This window comes from Vombatus ursinus, unplaced genomic scaffold (assembly GCF_900497805.2).
Source record: "Vombatus ursinus unplaced genomic scaffold, bare-nosed wombat genome assembly UNPS02014286.1, whole genome shotgun sequence".
In the NCBI taxonomy this organism is placed as follows: Eukaryota; Metazoa; Chordata; class Mammalia; order Diprotodontia; family Vombatidae; genus Vombatus; species Vombatus ursinus.
This window is the reverse complement of record NW_020954064.1, coordinates 96,176-116,538: the sequence shown is the minus strand read 5'-3', so window position 1 is coordinate 116,538 and position 20,363 is coordinate 96,176. Positions and strand designations below refer to the sequence as shown.

Sequence of the window (20,363 nt, the reverse complement as noted above, 5' to 3'; positions counted from 1 at the left end):
AATATTAACTAGCTATGTTTATACATAATTCAAAAAAATAAAATTAAAATTAAATGCAACCCTCTGCTCCAAAAAAACAAATTAAGATGAATTGAATTAATCCAGTGGAAATACCACTTCAACGTAATACTTAAGACATAGAAATCTTGGTGGATAGACAATTTCCTCAGAACCCAGAAAGAGAACTACCCAGTGAGGTCTCTTACCATGGCAGATTTAGGTCTTAGAGATTATCATTGTGAGGAAGACTATGATCATTCTATATCAGTGACTAGCACAGGTATAGGGACAGAAAAATATGCAAGTATGTATGTATGTATGTATGTATGTATACAGAAAAATTTGTATGTCACATGATGGTTAGAATTATCTGCCCAGTTTCTAGTCTAACTGATGATATCCATGGTAATGTGTGCCTTTTGTATAACTGAATATATTCATAAAACATATGTATTAAAAAATCTTTAATTTTCATGCTAAGTGTCTGCTTTGTATTGGCATTATATCTGTTTTGTAGTACCTTTTCTGCACCTTTCTTATTTCACTATATGGTCTATTAAGTGGTTTAGTAGGTCTTCCATATTTATGATTTCTATCCATATTTGTTTTTATTTAATGAATTTTCATGTGCCACAGAGAAATGTGCATGTGGTATATGCTTTAGGTTATTTGAACTGATAGTCATTAACAATCTATCAAATGTGGCTTGGCTTTATATTATTTCTGTTGAAAGGAATTTTTTCTGTTGTCATAGTTCTTAAACACTCATTTCCTTCATTAATTATTATTTCTCATAAACACTTGATGCTGTTCCTGTCTTCTGTTGCACAGTGTCCTCTTGTTCACAGTATAAGTTCTCAGATAATCTCAGGACCCAACGCATAAGAGGGAATGCTTTATTTTTTCAAAATTTTAATTATTGATTTGTTACATTCTGAGTTCCTAGTTCTATCTCTCCTTTCCTCCCTAATCGTCTTTCTTTAAGGCCAATATTTGAGATAGATTTACATGTGGAATAATACAATACATAGTTCCAGATATCAGTTTTTTCTCTGGAGGTGGATAGCATTTTCTTTCATAAGTCTTTCATAGTTGATTTCAATGTTTATATCACTCAGAATATCTTGGTCATTCATAGATAGTATTTGAATCATATTGCTGGTATTGTGTTCAATGTTCTCTTGGTTTTGTTCACTACGCAATGCATGTTTCATGTGAGTCTTTCCATGTTTTTCTAAAAACAGATGTTTGTCATGTCTTAAAGCACAATAGCATTTCTTTACAATCATATACCACAACTTATCCAGTCATTCCTCAATTGATAGACATCCACTCAATTTCAATTCTTTGCTACCCTTAAGAGAGGTGCAATGAATATTTTAGAAATTATAGGTTTATTTTTTTCATAATTACTTGGGTCAAATTGTACAGATAGTTTGATACCCTTTTCAGTGTAATTCCAAATTGCTCTTCAAAAAGCTGGATCAGTTCACAATTCCACCAATAGCATATTAGTATTCCAATTTTTCCACATTCCCTCCTGTATTTATCCTTTACCCCTTCTCTCCTTTCAGACATTTTGGTTGTTTTGGGATAGTATCTCACAGTTGTTTTAAATTGGATTTCTCTAATCAATAAGAGAGAGGGAGCAGCTAGGTGGTGCAGCAGTCCAGCCTTGGAGTGAGGAGGACCTGAGTTCAAATCCGGCCTCAGACACTTGACACTTACTCACTATGTGACCTTGGGCAAGTCATTTAACCCTGATTGCCTCACCAAAAAAAATAACTAAATAAAGTAATTATCTCCACTTTGGGGGCAGCTAGGTAGCGCACTGGATAGAGCACCGGCCCTGAAGTCAGGAGGACCTGAGTTCAACTCTGGCCTCAGACACATAACACTTACTAGCTGTGTGACCCTGGGCAAGTCACTTAACCCCAACTTTGAATGAATAAATTATTTCCCATTAGTTGGGGAATGGCTGAACAAGTTGTGGTATATGAATGTAACGGAATACTATTGTGCTATAAGAAATGATGAACAGGCTGACTTTAGAAAGACTTGTATGATCTGATGCTGAGTGAAATAAGCAAAACCAGCAGAACGTTTTACGCAGTAACAACCATATTGTTTGATGACTAATGTTGATAGACTTAACCCTTCTCAACAAATACAAGGTTCTAAGACATCTCCAAAGGCGTCATGATGGAAAATGTTATCCACATCCAAAGAAAAAACTGTGGAGTTTGAATGCAGATGGAAGCATACTCTTTGCTATTTTTTTCTTCTGTTTTGTTTTGTTTCCTCTTTCTGGTGGTTCCTCCTATTGGTTCTAATTCTTGCCTATAACAACACTAATGTGAAAGTATTTTAATAGGAATATATATGTATAGCCTGTATCAGATTGTGCGCCATCTTGGGAAGGGAGGTGGGGAGGAAGGGGAGAAAAATTTAAAACTCAAAAGCTTATGGAAGTGATTGTTGATAATTCAAAATAAATTAATTAAAAATTAAAAAAATAAGAGAGAGGATACTTTCTTAGCATATGGCAGGTAGAACAGAACCCAACTCATTGAAAAAGGGATTTGTTATCTAACTAGGGTATACGAGAGAACCACTTCAAAATTTTTCCTTTTAGAACAAACTGTGGGATACAATTCTTGATATCAGGGAAATACCATTCTCCCTGGAGTCATGAGAGGAGTGCAACGCATGCCATAGAAAGGCTGGGTGAAGGAATTGTTGATGTTTGGGTTGAAGAAGAGGTGAGATGAGTTAGAGAGGACCTGTAACTATCCTCAAATATTTAAATAACAGCTTCATGCAGGAGACAGTAAGAATGTTCTATTTCAATCAACATGAAAGACATGAGACCAGTGAGTCAATGATTAAAAGAGGCTGACTAATTTACAAAGTTAAGAAAAAAGGTTCTAATCTGTAGAGCTGTCTAAAAGAGAAATGGTCGTTTTGGAGGGTACTGAATTTTTCCTCATTGGAATGTTTCAAGCAGAGACTGAATATTTGCTTGATGGAGACATTGGAGAAAAGATTCTTGGTCAGGTACAGTTTTAGAATTTCCCTCAAATTGTTACATTCCATAATAGTATAATTTTGTGACCTGAAACTATAAATTAAAATTAACAAGCATTTATTCATCATCTGCTCTGTGCAAGCCACTAATAGCTGTTTGATTTGCAAAAGTACAGGAGGACAAATTCCTACTCTGAAGGAACTTAAATCACCATTCCATCCTTCTTTCTTTTTCATTTAGGTCACCTATGGCCTCTTTGATCTTCTCATGACTGATAAGATCCAGTATCCATACATCTATCAGATCGGCAGCAGGAAATCCACTCTTCACCTTGCATTCATCCACCTGATGCTCCATTTTGACTGGACTTGGGTGGGACTGGTTCTTTTGGATAACACAAGAAGGGAAAATTTCTTCAGTGATCTGAAAGAGGAGATGGACAGGAATGGTCTGTGAGTGGCCTTTAAGGAAAGTGTGCTCCCAAACTTTAAAGGTGATGAATATTATAAACTCTCTTCTAGGATCATTGCATCTTCATCAAATGTGATTTTCATCTATGGAGATACAGACTCCTTTCAAGAACTGGCTTTTGCATTCATTGCATATGTACTTTATGGGAAGATGTTGGTGGCCACCACTGCTTGGGATTTTTCTTTTGATAGCAATTTGGAAATACTTATTTATTTTCATGGTACAATACTATTTTCTCCTTCCCAGATGGAGATTCTTGGTTTCACAGATTTTGTAAGAAGCCTGAATCCCAGTGTGAACTCTGAGGACATGTTCCTAAAGACTTTCTTTGAGTCAGTCTTTAATTGCAGACTTTCAGAAAAAAGTCATGTAAAAATGTCATATACTATGTGCCCAGAAGGTGTTTCCTTGACAGATTTACCTTTTATAAATTTTGACAAGATCATTATGGAACTGAGTTCTAATGTTTACAATGCAGTATATTTAGTGGCCCATGCTCTCCATCAAATGCTCAAGTCTGAGGCAAGAGACATCAGATCTTGGAAGAAACCCAGATCTTTCTTGGAAGGTAACATTTCTCTTCCACTCCTGGGCTTACCACAGGGTACTCTCAACATTCAACTGTTAGTTATCTGTTCTATCGATGGGTGATATAGCAATGATCTGAGTCTTCAATACTACCTCTTATTCCCTATTTTTTTGTTTCTTTGTTGTCATTTGTGATTAGATTGAATTCTGGGTGAAAACAATGAAATTATGTCAAATTTCTTTCAATTGTGATACAGCAACCTTGGTGCAATGGTTGGTGTTCTTCCTTTTACACATTTCTCTGGGTATGAGTCTATGTGGCAGGAGAGTTTCATTAATCGGTTCCAATTTAACACCATTACAGTGGTATGGGTCATGACATTGCGAAGACCAAGGTGCTTTGAGGGATTTCTAATTGGTCAATTTTTAACTTCAATCAACATCTATAGCTGAGCAGCAGAGTTGATATTTGTGCATGGGTCCACTTGCTGCAATAATGCATTATTTTTTTTTTAAATGTAGAGGAATCCATCATTGGTAACCATATTCTAGATATGATTTTTAGTGATTCGAGGAACTGGTTACTGTGGTGGAAATGTTAGAAACAGGACACATAGGGAGTGATCATAGCCTAGTAGAATTTATGACACACGAGAGAACATCTGGGTATAGAATGATCAGCAGTCTAGATTTGTAGAGCATATTCCAAACCAGTCAATGAGAAAATTTCTGTGGTTTGAAGTTCTATAAGATCAGTCATCTCAGGATAGATAGGAAGTTCTAAGATAGTAATTCAGTAGTCAAAAAGAGAAATGATACCAATGAGGAAGAAAAAGAGAAGTTGCTTGTATAGTGCAATGATGAAGCATGAAAAACTCAACCAACAACTCAGATGTATGCATGATTAGCACAGGGGAAGGAAGAAAGTGCATGGAAGAGACTACCAAGAGAAAACATGAAATAGCCCTGTACAGATAGTGCCAAGAGAACCAAAGATGAGAATTATCTGACTCTGGTGAGGAAATAAGGTTAATAGAAAAAATATTTTTTTCTTTTACTTTTTGCAGATTTTAAATTGTTTGAAAGAGGATGATTGAAGAATAGATGAGAACAGTTTGGTTGAATGGAAAAATGATAATTGACAATTTAAAAGTGGCTACTTAATTATCATTTCCTTTTTTTACCATCCACTCAGAATAAGTTTTTCAATTAAAAAAATAATAGAGCACTTCATAAGGAATTGTTTGGTCTGGGTGTGAATCAGATAATAAGATCCCCATAACCACTCTCTCAGTTAGCAACTTAGTAAATAGGCTCTTAGAAAAAAGTCGGACCAGAGCAGGGTTAATGTAGCCCAAGGACCAAGAATCACATCAACTGAATACTTTCTGAGGGCATTTGAAGCTTTGGATCTGTGCTCATAAATCAGAAGGAGAAGCTCCAGCCTTCTGTGAACTGGCTATTTTATTGTTTTATATTTGTTTGTTCATTTATTTGTTTTCTTTTTTAAGAACCAGATGACTCTGGTAATTAACTTAATACTTGGTCTAGAGTCAGTAAGACCTCACTTAAAATCTAGCCTCAGATACATAATAGCTATGTGACCTTGGGCAAGTCACTATTTGTCTCAGTTGTCTCTATGATACTATGGTGACAATAACTGTACCTACCTCTGAGGTTTGTTAAGAGGATAAAAGAAAATTATATTTGTAAATTACTTATCACAAAGTCTGGCTCATAATAAGTACTCTATAAATGCTTGTTTTTCTAAAAGAAGATAATTATTCTTATAGTTATCATTTATAAAATAATTACTAATTGTACAATATCATGTAATTATATAACATATATAATGTAAAATACATGTTAAAATGTACAATTATATAATAATAATATTTCCTCCTACTTCTACTGATTTCTTCTTCTTCTTCTTCTTCTTCTTCTTCTTCTACTACTACTACTACAACAACAACTACTACTACTACTGCTATTACTACCTACTACTACTACCACCACCACCACCAAGGCAACTACTATAAGTATTACTATGATGACTACCATTAATATTAACTGTAGCATAGCACACTCATCTTTGAATCCTGGAACGCTTATAGAAAACATTCTTTTTTTTATTGCTATAAGTCAAGGCTTGATTTATTGTTTTGATGATTGTCTAGGGGAAAAAAAGATCATCTAGAAACAAAGTGATGGTTTAAAAAAATGTTAATAATGCAGATTAAACTTAAGAGTGTATTGTGGGTATTAACTTTTTGGGGAGAGTCACTGGCTTGTGTAGGTGTGGCTTTTTCTGGACTACACTAAACTCCTACTCTACTGAGACAGACCTATACTGCTGATCTTTTAAATTGTCTTGGTCTGGAAAATTGTTTCATTCTCTCCTTTTTTTAGTTTTGTCACGCTAGAATTTGTTTTGAGGCATTATTTTCTTTTTTTAATTTTTGGGGGTGGCAATTGGGGTTAAGTGACTTGCTCAGGGTCACACAGCTAGTAAGTGTCAAGTGTTTGGTCTGAGACCGGATTTGAACTCAGGTCCTTCTGACTTCAGGGCTAGTGCTCTATCTACTGGGCCACCTAGCTGCCCCTTGAGACATTATTTTCATGTTGTTTTAAGGGGATTTGGTTGTAGTTGAGACAATCTCCTGCTTTTCCTCTGTCATCTTGATTCTGCTTTTAATTTTGTTATCTAAAGTGATATATTCTTCATTATATTTTGTGCCTCTTTTACTAAGCTGTTTTTCTTGTATCACACTCATTTCTTTTCTCAAGTTTTCCTCACACACTATTATCTCTTTCTTTAGCTTTTTTCTGGAATTCTTGTTATGGTTATGTCTAATTTGCATTGATATTTGTGGCTTTGCTTGTTGCTGTTTTTACATTATTGTCTTATTTTGAGTTTGTGTCTTGATCTTTTCTGCCACCATCGGATACTTTTTTGTTGTTTGCTTATTTTCCCAAACTCTTTCTTTATTTTGAACTTTACCTTAACATTGTGCTGTGATCTTGGGTGGGTGTGGGGGGCACTGTCTCAAGCATTAGGCCTTTTGATTCAGTTCTTTTAAGAGTTAGTTCTGGGGGTCTACATGTTATTGGTGCTTTTGAGGTGTTGTTCTCCAAGGAGAAGCACAGTCATGACTTCTTGTTGTCTGGCATCTGGTCTTCACCCAGGCAGCAAATCTACTCTTCTGTAATTGCAAGCAGAAACACTATCCTCTGCTTTTGAACTGCGGCCAGGTTTCCTGCTCCTCTACAGTCTCAAGGACGTGTGCTCCACTCTGCCCTGGAAAGTCTTTGGGCTGAGTTCCTGAAGCCACTACAGCTGCTGCTGCAGCTGCTTACAATACCCACTGCTTTTCTTTTTACAATGTCACCTCTGGTTTAGGCACCAACAAGGTGTCATAGATCTATTCTTTGAAACTTATAAGTTCTTTTTGGCTGAGAAAATGCCCCATCTTGACCTTTTATTGGCTATGCTGCTCCAGAATTTAATTGGATGTATATTTGAAGGAGAACATTGAGAGAATTCAGCTGGGTTGCTGCCTCTTGTCTGCCATCCTGACTCTGCCTTATAAATAATTTTTAATGAACTAATTTCAAGGACTTTTTTAAATTTGGCCTGGAGACTTAAAGATTATCTACGGTACCCATTCCCCCATTTTCTTCATTGACTTGGACTTTATTTGTGATACTCATTTACAGGTCATGCTAAATATTTCTAGCCATGTCTCCTTCTTTCCTGTTGAAGGTTCTTTTTATTCCTTGCTGTAAGACGTTGTTGTTCTTTGTTGTTGTCTCTTTATACTTCTCTGGTACCTTATAGAGAATGCAATAATTTTCCCCTACTAATGACTTATTAATGCTTTGATTGTTCACCTTCAAGAAAGTTAAGGACACTTTGTCTTGGTAATGCCCAAGTTTTTGGAAGCTTTGCCCTATTATCGGGAATTTTTTGAATTCTCAGGGTTCATATACTAATGTAGAGAAGTATACACACACACACTACATGAGTGCACAAATACACTGATATACATAATTTGGCTATCTAGGAAATTTGATACTAAAAGCTATGTTCATCTGATTTTTCCTATATATTTTGTTTGCTTTTCTTATTTATTGCTCTGGATTAGTAAATTTGTATGATATAAAATGACTTTCTTATATGTATTTCTTCTTCCTTTTGAGCATTTCCAAACTTGCCTATTATTCTAATTTACTTTTGATTTCCTACTTTAGCTTTACGATCCACTATGATGAATGTGACATGTGTGTGTGTGTGTGTGTGTGTGTGTGTGTGTGTGTGTGTGAATTGTTAAGGATGCTGCAGGTTTTATAGAACTAATAACTTTGGCCTCTTTGGCATCAGTCATTGGAGTATACACTTGTGTTAGGATGTTCAGCAGTTTGCCTTGGATTCCAATAGGTATCATTCTGTCATTTTTTAGCCAATACCCTAGTATTGCTTTTCTCACCCTTTTATTTACTATAAGGGCTATTCTAGTTCTTCTATAGTCAAAGCTATGGTTCTTTTTTAGTAGCAATGTATGGCTGCAAGATTTGGACTACAAGGAAAGCTGAGTGCTACAGAATGGATCCTTTTCAATTGTGGTGCTGGAGAAGACTTATGAGAGTCTTTTGGGCAGCAAGGAGATCAAATCAGTCAATATTTAATTTTATTCAGACTTATTTTCCATTGAATGATGACATTTAGATCCTGTGTATCCAAAAGAATTTTCTAGCCTTTGTTGAAAATTCTGCTTCTTGGGGGCAGAGCCAAGATGCAGAGTAAAAGAAGGGACTTGATTTGAGCTCTCCCCCAAACCTCTCCAAATACCTGTAAAAATGACTCTAAACAAATCCTAGAGCAGCAGAACCCACAAAAACAGAAAGTGAAACAAATTTCCAGCCCAAGACAAGCTGGATGGTTGATGGGAAAGATCTGTTCTATCAGACTGAGAGGGGAGTGCAGTTCAGTGTGGGCCATGCAGGCAAAGCCAGGGCCCCAGCAAACCTGGAGCAGGCCTCAGGGGACTGAATCACTCATAGCTGTGGTGGTTTCCAGACTTCTCAATCCACAAGTGCCAAAGACAACTTAGAAAATCAATAAGAAAGGTCTGTCAAATATGAGTGAGAGAAAAGCATGGTCCCATCCAAGCCCTGGGGCAGCAGCAACACAGTTGCTTCTGGAGCTCTTGGCCCATAGACAGTGAGGAGATTGAGTGGCTGATCAGAAGAGGATTGCAGCAATCTCTTTGCTGGCACTGAGACAGAATTCTCTTGCTTTGCCCATGCTTGGGTCTGGATCTCAGTCTGAGTGGCGGTCCTGGGGTGAGGAGGATCACTATGAGGCAGAGCTTGTGGCTACGGTGGAGAGGGAATATGCCTCACAGTTCCAAGACAGAAAAGAGTGCTTGTGGTCACTCATAGACCAGAACACAGGCCAGGAGAGGAATAAACACCTCACATTAGATCAAACCACTTTGGAAGAACTGAAAATTTACAGTTCCCTAGAAATATCTCTGAAAAAAGCTACACAAACCCCCCAAAGCTTGGGCTAGTACACCCTACACATTGGAAACAGAGTCCTACCTTAACAGAATTAAGAAGTCAAGTAATTGGCTGGGAACATGAGTAAACAGTGGAAAAAACTCAGACTATAGAATTTTACTTTGGTGACAAAGAAGATAAAAACATACAAGCTTCAAATTCAGAGCCTATTTTGTGTTGATAGTCCCGTCTGGGCCATGGACATGAATCCTACTTTCCCCATGGATTAACAAATTCCTCTCTTTGCCTTCAGCTTCACCACTTCCTGAAGTGCACCGGTCCTGTCAATAGTGCCAGTGACGAGATCCAGGGTGGCTGTTGAGACATATGATATCCTGATTTTTAAATACTTCTCTTTTCAAACTGAGACACTGGTGAAAGTGGGTGAAGTGACTCCTCATGATCAGGGATTCAGCATTAATGAAGAAGACATGGATTGGCCAGAAGATTTTTCTCAGGTAAGGGGCCAGTAAATCATCTGAGCATTATCACTTTGCCTGTCCAGTATCCTGAACAATGTTGTTTCTTTTTTTTCTTTCTTTTTAAAATTAATTTTTAGTTTTCAACATTCACTTACTTAAGATTTTGAGTTTTAAATTTTCTCCCCCTCCTTCACCACTCCACTCCCCAAGATGGTATGCAATCTAATATGGGCTCTACACACACATTCACATTAAATATATTTTCACATTAATCATGTTGTAAAAAAGAATTAGAACCAATGGGAGGAACCACAAGAAAGAAGAAAGAAACAAAAAGAGAGGGGAAATAGGCAAATAGTACACTTTGATCTGCATTCAGACTTCATAGTTCTTTCTCTTGATGTGGATAGCTTTTTCCATCATGAGTATTTTTGAGTTGTCTTAGATCCTTGCATTGCTGAAATGAGTTAAGTCTATCAAAGTTAGTCATTGCAGAATGTGCCTGTAAGGGTGTACAATGTTCTCCTGGTTCTGCTCTCTTCACTCAGCATCAGTTCATGTAAGTAATTCCAGGTTTTGCTGAAGTTCACCTGTTCATCATTTCTTATAGCACAATAGCATTCCATTACATTCATAGACCACATGTTCAGCCATTCCCCAATTCATGGGCATCCCCTCAATTTCCAATTCTTTGCCAGTACAAAAAAGGAACTGCCATAAATATTTTTGTACATCTGGGTCCTTTTCCCATTTTTATGGTCCCTTTGGGATAGAGACATTAAAAATAAGTCAAACAAATCAGTTAAATCAAAATAATGAAAAAATAGAAGAAAATGTAAAACACCTCACTGGAAAAACAATTGACCTGGAAAATAGATCCAAGAGAGATAATTTAAGAATTATTGGTCTAACTGAAACCCATATTCAGAAAAAGAGCCTGGACAATGTCATTCAGGAAATCATCGAAGAAAACTGCCTTGACATCTTAGAATCAGAGGGTAAAATAGTCATCACAAGAATCCACCAATCACCTCCTGGAAGAGATCTCAAACTGAAAATTCCAGGACATATTGTAGACAAATTCCAGAAATATTAGGTAAAGGAGGAAATACTGCAAGCAGCCAGAAGGAAACGATTTAAATATCATGGGACTTGCAGCTTCTACATTAAAAGATTGGAGGGCTTGGAATGTGATATTCCGTAAGGCAAAGGAGCTTGGATTACAACCAAGGATCAGTTACCCAGCAAAACTGTGCATAATTTTTCAGGGGAGGAGATGGACATTCAGTGAAATTGGGGACTCCCAAACCTTTCTGATGAAAAGACCAGAGCTCAACAGAAAATTTGATCTTCAAATACAAAGAATTTAGAGAGACATAAAAAGGCAAACAGGAAAGGGAAAAAAAAATTATTCAATCAGAGCAAACTATTTACATCCCTACAAGGAAAGATGATACTTTTACCTCTTGAGAACTATATCTTTATTATGACATTTAGAAGGGGTATACATAGACAAAGGGCATAGATATAAGTTGACTTTGATGTGATGATTAAAAATCTTATTAAGAGGTATAAAGGGATTATACTGGGAGAAGAGGAAAGTAGGAGGCAGAAAAGGGTGAATTCCTTTACATAAAGAGGCACAAAAGTAATGTTGTTTCTTAATTGCTCCAGAACATTCCCTAGAGACACTGGAAATGACTGTGGCAAGTCTCTAGCATCCACTTACTCTTCTTTTTTGCTCAAAGACAGAGCTCTGATTTCCTTTTTTTCAACACTACTTTGAAATTCTTTCCAGCTAAGTTACATAATGATGTGGATTGTTCATAGGAAGAGAAACTTGAAATATCCCAGATCAAGTGGTCAAGTTTGAAGAATAGCAATAGGGTGGAGAGGAGGAAAAAAATTTTCCCCAAAGGGATCTATCGCACCAAAGACTATCCAATATCTGGAATCCTACAGCTACATAAATAAATTATCCTGAGTTTGTGTCCCCAAGAAAATGACTTTTAGAGATTCTTAATATAAATGTTGTGGTTTTGTCTTTTGCAAATGTCAAATATATAAATATATATATATGTGTGTGTATGTGTGTGTGTGCGTGTGTGTGTAAGTATATGTATATGTTTATGCAGATAAAGCAGTTTCACTTGTCTATGTGATTTGACAAATCCCACCCCACCCTTCACAGTGGTCCCCAGAAGAGACTCTAAATGTCAGCCCAAGAATAATATTGGCCAATGAAGTCATCTGATTCTTACTTAGATTCAATCAAGATGAACAGTATATACTTTCTAAAGTCACGATTCACAGAACCATTCAGGATACCTTATGAAAACACAAAAAACAAGACTTTTTGTGAAAAAAAAAGAATATTCCCCATTATGTGGTTAATTAATTATTTCAGCATTACTCTTTCAAAAAAATGGAGCTCACTAGTATGAAGTAATTGGGGAAAAGTGTGCTAGCAGCAGATTACAGTTAAAAAAAAATCAAAGACCTTAATTGTGCCTACTGGAGAATCTGTGCAGGTTCATTGGGGGAAAAATGACATGGAGCACAAGATGGTAACAAAGGGGGAAAGTTTCCATTGAGAAGTAAATCATTCTTGACCTATAGATTGCAAATCCTTTATTCTAAATGTCTTCCAAAAGAAAGATCTGAAATCATCATCCACTTAGTGCATCTATCTTTCAGCATTCATTCTTAAAGTCACATTTTTTCCCTTTCTATGGTGGAAACACAGACTCCAACTTCCATGTGCAGTCTATACTGTGGCCCTGGATTTAAGAAGACAAAACATGACAGCCAACCTATCTGCTGTTGTGATTGTACCCCATGCCCTGAAGGGAAGATTTGCAACCAGACAGGTGGGTTCCTAAAGATAAAGTCTTTCTCTCAAAGTAATAGATACTGTATTTTTTTTTAATCTTAGTGACTTTTACTTACCAAAATAATATTTTCTGACTTAAAATATTTTTTTAAATTTTCATATCAGTCATGTTGTAAAGAAGAATTAGAACCAATGTGAGGAACTATGAGAAAGAAGAAACAAAACAAAACAAAATTGAGAGAGACAGACAGAGAGACAGAGAGAGAGAGAGAGAGAGAGAGCAAATAGTATGCTTCTGTCTGAATTCAGACTCCAAAGGTCTTTCTCTGGATGTGGATAACATTTTCCATCATGAGTCTTTTGAAGTTGCTTTACATCCTTGCATTGCTGAGAAGAGCTAAGTCTATCAAAGTTAGTCATTGCACAATGTAGCTGTTAGTGTGTACAATGTTCTCTTGGTTCTGCTCACTTCACTCAGCATCAGTTCATGTAAGTCTTTCCAGGTTTTTCTGAAGTCCACAGATGTCAGAACATCATTTCTTATGGAACAATAGTATTCTATTACATTCATACACCACAACTTGTTCAGTCATTCCCCAGTTGATGGACATCCCCTCAATTTCCAATTCTTGGCCACAACAAAAAGAGCTGTTATAAATACTTCTGTACATCTGGGTCTTTTTCCCATTTTTATGATCTCTTTGGGATACAAACCTAGCAGTGGTATTATTGGGTCAAAGAGTATGCACCATTTTATAACCCTTTGGACATAGTTCCAAATTGTTTTTCAGAGTCATTGGATTAGTTCACAACTCCACTAGCAATGCATTAGTGTTCCAGTTTTCCCACATCTTCTCCAACATTTATCATTTTCCTGTTTTGTCATGTTAGCCAATCTGTTCAGTATGACGTGGTACCGCAGAGTTGTCTTGACTTGCATTTCTTTAATCAATATTTATAGCATTTTCATATGACTATAGATAGCTTTAATTTCATCATCTGAGAACTACCTTTTCATATCCTTTGACCATTTATCAATTGGGGAATGACTTATATTCTTATAAATTTAATTCAGTTCACTACATATTTTAGAAATGAGGCCTTTATCAGAGACACTGACTGTAAAAATTGTTTCCCAGTATTTCTGCTTCCATTCTAATCTTGATTGCATTAGTTGTGTTTATGCAAAAGCTTTTCAATTTAATGTAATCACAATCATCCATTTTGCATTTCATAATGTTCTCTATCTCATTTGGTCATGAATTCTTCCCTTCTCCAAAAATCTGACAGGTAAGATATTCCTTTTTCTCCTAGTTTGCTTATAATATCTTTATATCTAAATTGTGTAACTATTTTGACTTTATTTTGGTATATGGTGTAAGATGTTGGTCTATGCCTAGTTTCTGCTTACTATTTTCCACTTTTCCTAGCACTTTTTCTTAAATAGTGAGCTCTTATCCCTGAAGCTGGAGTCTTCAGGTTTATCAAACAGTAGATTACTATAGTCATTAATTACTGTGTCTTGCATACCTAACCTATTCCACTGATCCACCTCTCTATTTCTTAGCCAGTATCAAGCAGTTTTGATGATTGCTGCTTTATAACAAAATTTAAGACCTGGTATGGCTAGGCAACCTTCCTTTGCATTTCTTTTCATTATTTCCCTTGATATTCTGAACTTTTTCCTTCTTTCATATGAATTTTATTTTTTTTTCTAGCTCTATAAAATAACTTTTGGTAGTTTGATTGGTATGGCACTGAATAAGTAAATTAATTTACAAAGAATTGTCAATTTTATTATATTAGCTCAACCTATGCATGAGCAACTGATATTTTTCCAATTATTTAGATCCGACTTTATTTGTGTGAAGAGTGTTTTGTAATTATCTTCATATAGTTTTGGGTTTTGTTTTGGCAGCTAGACTACCAAATCTTTTATAATGTCTACAGGTACTTTAAATGGAATTTCCTTTTCTATCTCTTGCTGTTGGGCTTTGTCAGTAATATATAGAAATGTCAATGATTTCTATAGGTTCATTTTATATCCTACAACTTTGTGAAATTTGTTTATTTGAAATATTTTTTTTACTTGATTCTCTCAGGTTCTCTAAGTATACCATCATATCATCTGCAGAGTGATAGCTTTCTTTCTTCTTTGCCTATTCTAATTCTATCAATTTCTTTTTCTTCTCTTATGGCTAATGCTAATATTTCTAGTACAATATTGAATAACAATAGGGATAATTGACATCCTTATTTCACCCTTGATCTTACTGGAAATGCTTCTAGTTTATCCCCATTACATACAATGCTTCCTGATGGTTTTAGATAGATGCTACTTATCATTTTAAGGATATGTTCTCTAGTGTTTTTAATAGGAATGGGTGTTGTATTTTGTCAAATGCTTTTTCTGTATCTATTGTGATAATCATATGATTTCTGTTAGTTTTGTTGTTCATATGGTCAATTATGCTGATAGTTTTCCTAATATTGTACCAGCACTGCATTCCCGGTATAAATTCTACTTGGTCATAGTGTATTATCCTCAAGATAAATTGCTATAATCTCTTTGCTAGTATTTTATTTAAAGTTTTTGCATCTATATTCACTAGGGAAATTGGTCTATAATTTTGTTGCTGTTTTGGCTCTTCCCAGTTTAGGTATCAGCACCATATTTGTATCATAAAAAGAATTTGGTAGGACTCATTCTTCACCTATTTTCCCAAATAGTTTATATAGTACTGGAATTAATTTTTCTTTAAGGGTTTGATAGAATTCACTTGTCAATCCATCTGGCCCTGGAGATTTTTTTCTTAGGGAGTTCATTGATGGCTTCTTCAATTTATTTTTTCAGAAATGGAGTTATTTAAGTATTTTATGTTCTCTTCCCTTAATCTGGGCAATTTATATTTTTGTAAATATTCATCCATTTTACTAAGATTGTCAAATTTATTGGCATACAGTTAGGCAAAATAGCTCTTCATTACTGTTTTAATTTCCTCTTCATTAATGGTGAATTCATTTTTTTCATTTTTGATACTGGTAATTTAGTTTTCTTCTATCTTTTTTTTAATCAAATTAACCAAAAATTTATGTCTTTTTTTTTTCACAAAACCAGCTCTTAGTGTCATTTATTAGTTTTCTAAATAGTTTTCTTTATTATAATAATTATATATCATATATTATATAAAATATAGGAATAATAGTTTTCTTAATTTCAATTTTATTAATCTCTCCTTTGGTTTTCAGAATTTCTAATTTGGTATTTAATTTGGGATTTTTAATTTGTCCTTTTTCTAGCCTTTTAAGTTGCATACTTAATTCATTGATTTCCTCTTTTCCTATTTTATTCATGTAAGCTTTTAGAGATATAAAACTTCCCTTAAGATTCGCTTTCACTGAATCCCGTAAGTTTTGATATGTTGTCTCGTTATTCATTCTCCTGGATGAAGCAATTGATTATTTCTATCATTTGTTGTTTGACCAAGTCATTCTTTAATATTAGATTATTTAGTTCCCAATTAATTTTTAGTCTATCTTTCCATGACCCTTCATTACATGTAATTTTTATTGCATCATGATTTGAAAAGGATGCATTTAATATTTCTGCCTTTTTTCATTGGATTGTGAGGATTTTATGCCCTCATACATGGTCAACATTTGTGTAGGTGCCATGTACACTATGAAAAAAATATATTCCTTATTCCAATTCAATTTTCTCCAGAGATATACCATATCTAACTTTTCTAAAATTCTATTTAGCTCTTTAACTTCTTTCTTGTTTATTTTGTGGTTAGATTTATCTAGTTCTGAGAGGGTAAGGGTGAGGTCCCCTGCTAGTATAGTTTTGCTGTCTATTTCTTCCTGTGTCTCCCTTAACTTCTCTAAGAATTTGGATGCTATACCACTTGGTGCATATATGTTTAGTAATGATATTACTTCATTGTCTATGGTGCCTTTTAGCAGGATGTAGTTTCCTTCCTTATCACTTTAATTAGATGCATTTTTGCTTTTGCTTTGTCTGAGATTGAGATTGATACCCCTGAATTTTTTTTTATTTCAGCTGAAGCATAATATATTCTACTCCAGCCTTTCACCTTTCCTCTGTGTGTATCTCTCTGCTTCAAATGTGTTTCTTGTAAACACCATATTGTAGGATTATGGTTTTTAATCCACTCTGCTACCTTCTTCCATTCCATAGGAGAGTTAATCCCATTCACATTCATAGTTATGATTACTATTTGTGTATTTCTCTCCATCCTATTCCCCAACCCCATTAATGCTTTTTTCTCTCCTTTCTCCTTGTCCCTCCTCACTAGAGTTTTTCTTTTGATCACCAAGTCCTTCAATTTGCCCTCCTTTCTACCCATCCCCTCCCTTTTTTCCCCTTTCCCATCCTACTTCCTATAGGTAAGTTGGATTTCTATACCTGAGTATGTTATTCCCTCTTTGAGCCAAATCTGCGAGAGTAAGTTTCAAACAATCCTCATCTCCCTCCCTTCTTTCCCTCTATGGTAATGGGTCTTTGTGCATCTTCATGTGAGGGAATTTACCCTTTTTTGCCTCCTCCTTTCCTCTTCTCCAAGTAGACTCCCTTTTCACCACTTAATTAGATTTTTTTATCATTACATCAAAATCAACTTATACCCCCCCTCTGTCTATGTATACCCCTTCTAAATGTCATAATAAAGATACAGTTCTCAAGAGTTACAAGTATCATCTTCCTTTGTAGGGATGTAAACAGTTTGCCCTTATTGAATAACATGGTTTCCTTTTTTATTTCTTCTCTGTTTACCTTATTTTTTTTGTCTCTCTTGATTCTTGTATTTGAAGATCAAATTTCCTGTTGAGCTCTGGTCTTTTCATCAGGAAGGTTCATCATTTCTTTGAATGTCCATCTCTTCTCCTGAAAGATTATGCTTAATTTCACTAGGTAGTTGACCCTGGGTTGTAATCCAAGCTTCTCTGCCTTATGGAATATTACATTCCGTGCCCTCCAATCTTTTAATGTAGAAGCTGCAAAGTCCTTCATAATCCTGATTGTGGTCCAATGATATTTAAATTGTTTCTTTCTGGCTGTTTATAGTATTTTCTCCTTGACCTGATAATTCTGGAATTTGTCTACAATATTTTTTGCCATTTTCAATCTGGGATCTCTTTCAGGAGGCAATTGGTGTTCTTTTGATGACTATTTTACCCTCTGATTCTAGGATCAAAGCAATTTTCCTTGATAATTTCCTGAACAATGCTATCCAAGTTCTTTTTTTTTAATCATGGCTTTTAGGTAGACAAATAATTGTTAAATTATCTCTCTTGAATCTATTTTCCAGTTCAGATATTTTTTTCCAGTGAGGTATGTTATGTTTTCCTCTATTTCTTCATTCTTTTGATTTTGTTTGACTGATTCTTGATTTCTCATAGAGTCATTAGCTTCCACTTGCCCTGTTCTAATTTTTAATGAATTATTTTCTTCAATTAGCTTTTTTACCTCCTTTTCCATTTAGCCCATTTTACTTTTTCAGGAGTTCTTCTATTCAGTGATTTTTTTGTGCCTCCTTTTCCATTTGTCCAATTCTACTTTTTAAGGAGTTGTTTTCTATAGTCAATATTTTTCATTCCTTTTCCAAGCTATTGACTATCTCTTGCATACCTCTCGTGTCTTTTCCCAATTTTTCTTCTACCTCTCTTATTTGACTCTTAAAATTCTTATTGAGCTCTTCCAAGAAGGCTTTTTGGACTTCAGACCAGTTCATATTCCCTTTTGAGGTTTCAGATGTGGTACATTGACAATGAGGTCTTCTTCTGAATTTGTGTTTTCATCTTCCTTGTTCTCATAGTGTGAATCTATGGTGATTGTCCGTTTCAGCTTTTTGCTCATGATGTTTGCCTATTTCGAGACTTTTAAAGTTGATCTCTCTTGCTGGAGTACAAGGGCCACTTTCCCAAGCTTCTGGTGCTATGGGCCAGGGACCTGGCCACTGGCTTTGTGTGCTAGGGTCTCAGGTGCTAGCAGCTGGAGCTGTAGGAGTCTGGAAGCTTACCTGGTGCTGAACTGGCTTCAGCAACACTGAAACTCTTGAAGTGGAGCGGGGTCTGGCCCCTGAAGGACAACTGATTTGAAGCACCAGAAGATTTGTCTACTTGAGGACACCTGCTCAGCTGGAGCTGTGCTTCCTGAAGTTGTGCTGAAGCACCAGGAGGTTTAGCTGTTTGAATGTACTGGTTCCCCTGCTTGTGCCAAGGCCCTCAGAGGGGAGGAGGAGGGTCCTAGGTTGCCGCTTGCCTGATCAACCAGCCTGGGACTCAGGATATCACACTGGTTTGTCAAGCTGGGACTTGCTGCTAGCTTACCAGGACACCTCTTATCCTGTACTGCTCCCCTTCCACCATGGTGAGAGAGACATTTCCTGTTTATCTCCTAAACTTTGCAGGTTAAAAGACTGCTACACTCCATCTTCTTGCTGGTTCAGCTGTTCCAGGGCTTTTCCTGGGGCAATATTTTCTGGGTTTTTAGAGGTCAATAAGGGAGAGTGAGAGTGACTTACTTCTTACTCTGCCATCTTGGCTCCCAGAAGTCTAACTTAAAATAATATTGTGACTTATTCAATCACTTTTATTCAATGGACTTTTTGGTCATTCCTGTAACTATCAAGAACATCCCTTGGTTCAAGAAATCAAAATCTATCCAAAGAAAACTCACCAGTATTTTACTACTACTGGAATCCATAATGCTTCCCTGCCCTATCACTCAATTGTAAACTTCCCCATTCCTGTGGGAAAGCTTAATATATAACCTAATCTTAAACTTCTGTACTCTTCAGGAAAATTTTAGTAATCTAAATCTTAAAATCTAAACATTACATAAGTATAGATGGATTTTGGCATTGAGAGTAGGAATCTGGCCTCTGGTGGTAGTCTGCATGAAAACATTCCTGGGTGAAAAAGTAACCAGAGTACTCTAGAGAGTATTTTTTTTTGAAAAGCTGTTTTCCTGGTTTTGGAGTAATGACTTAACCAAACTTGGCTCACAAAATATTGTATAAAAATCTGACATCTCCACACTCCCAGTGTATTTGAGGTCCAATGTCAAAGCTGAGAAGGCCTATTTCTGATTTGTTATGTAATTGCCCTTTGCAGTTATTTGGAATGGCATTTTTTTTCTTTTATAACCTCTTGGATTTTTCATTTTATAAAAATGTAGAGTTTTAAAGGGTTTATGATGTAGTTTACTTTGTTATTCTATTAACTTTCTCAGTTTATATTTTTGCTGATTCCCTAGGATTGTCTAAGTAAACCATCATGTTATTGAAAACAGCGACAGTTCTACATTTTCTTTTCCTTTCTTATCTTAATGTTTTAATTTCTCTCATCTTAATATCATTTCTGGCAGTATTCTAATTAATAAGGAGGAGATTTGTCATCACTTTATTCTTATACCTATTGAGAAAGATACTAGTATATGTTTTTTACATACAATGTTTTCTATTTAAAGATATATTATGATATAAAAAGTCCCTCT

General features: G+C 35.6%; 1 pseudogene; it reads left to right on the top strand.

Annotated features, from left to right (window-relative positions):
• Positions 1–250: 250 nt before the first annotated feature.
• The window catches only part of LOC114042178, a 26,603-nt pseudogene continuing 6,490 nt past the window's right edge, over positions 251–20,363 (top strand).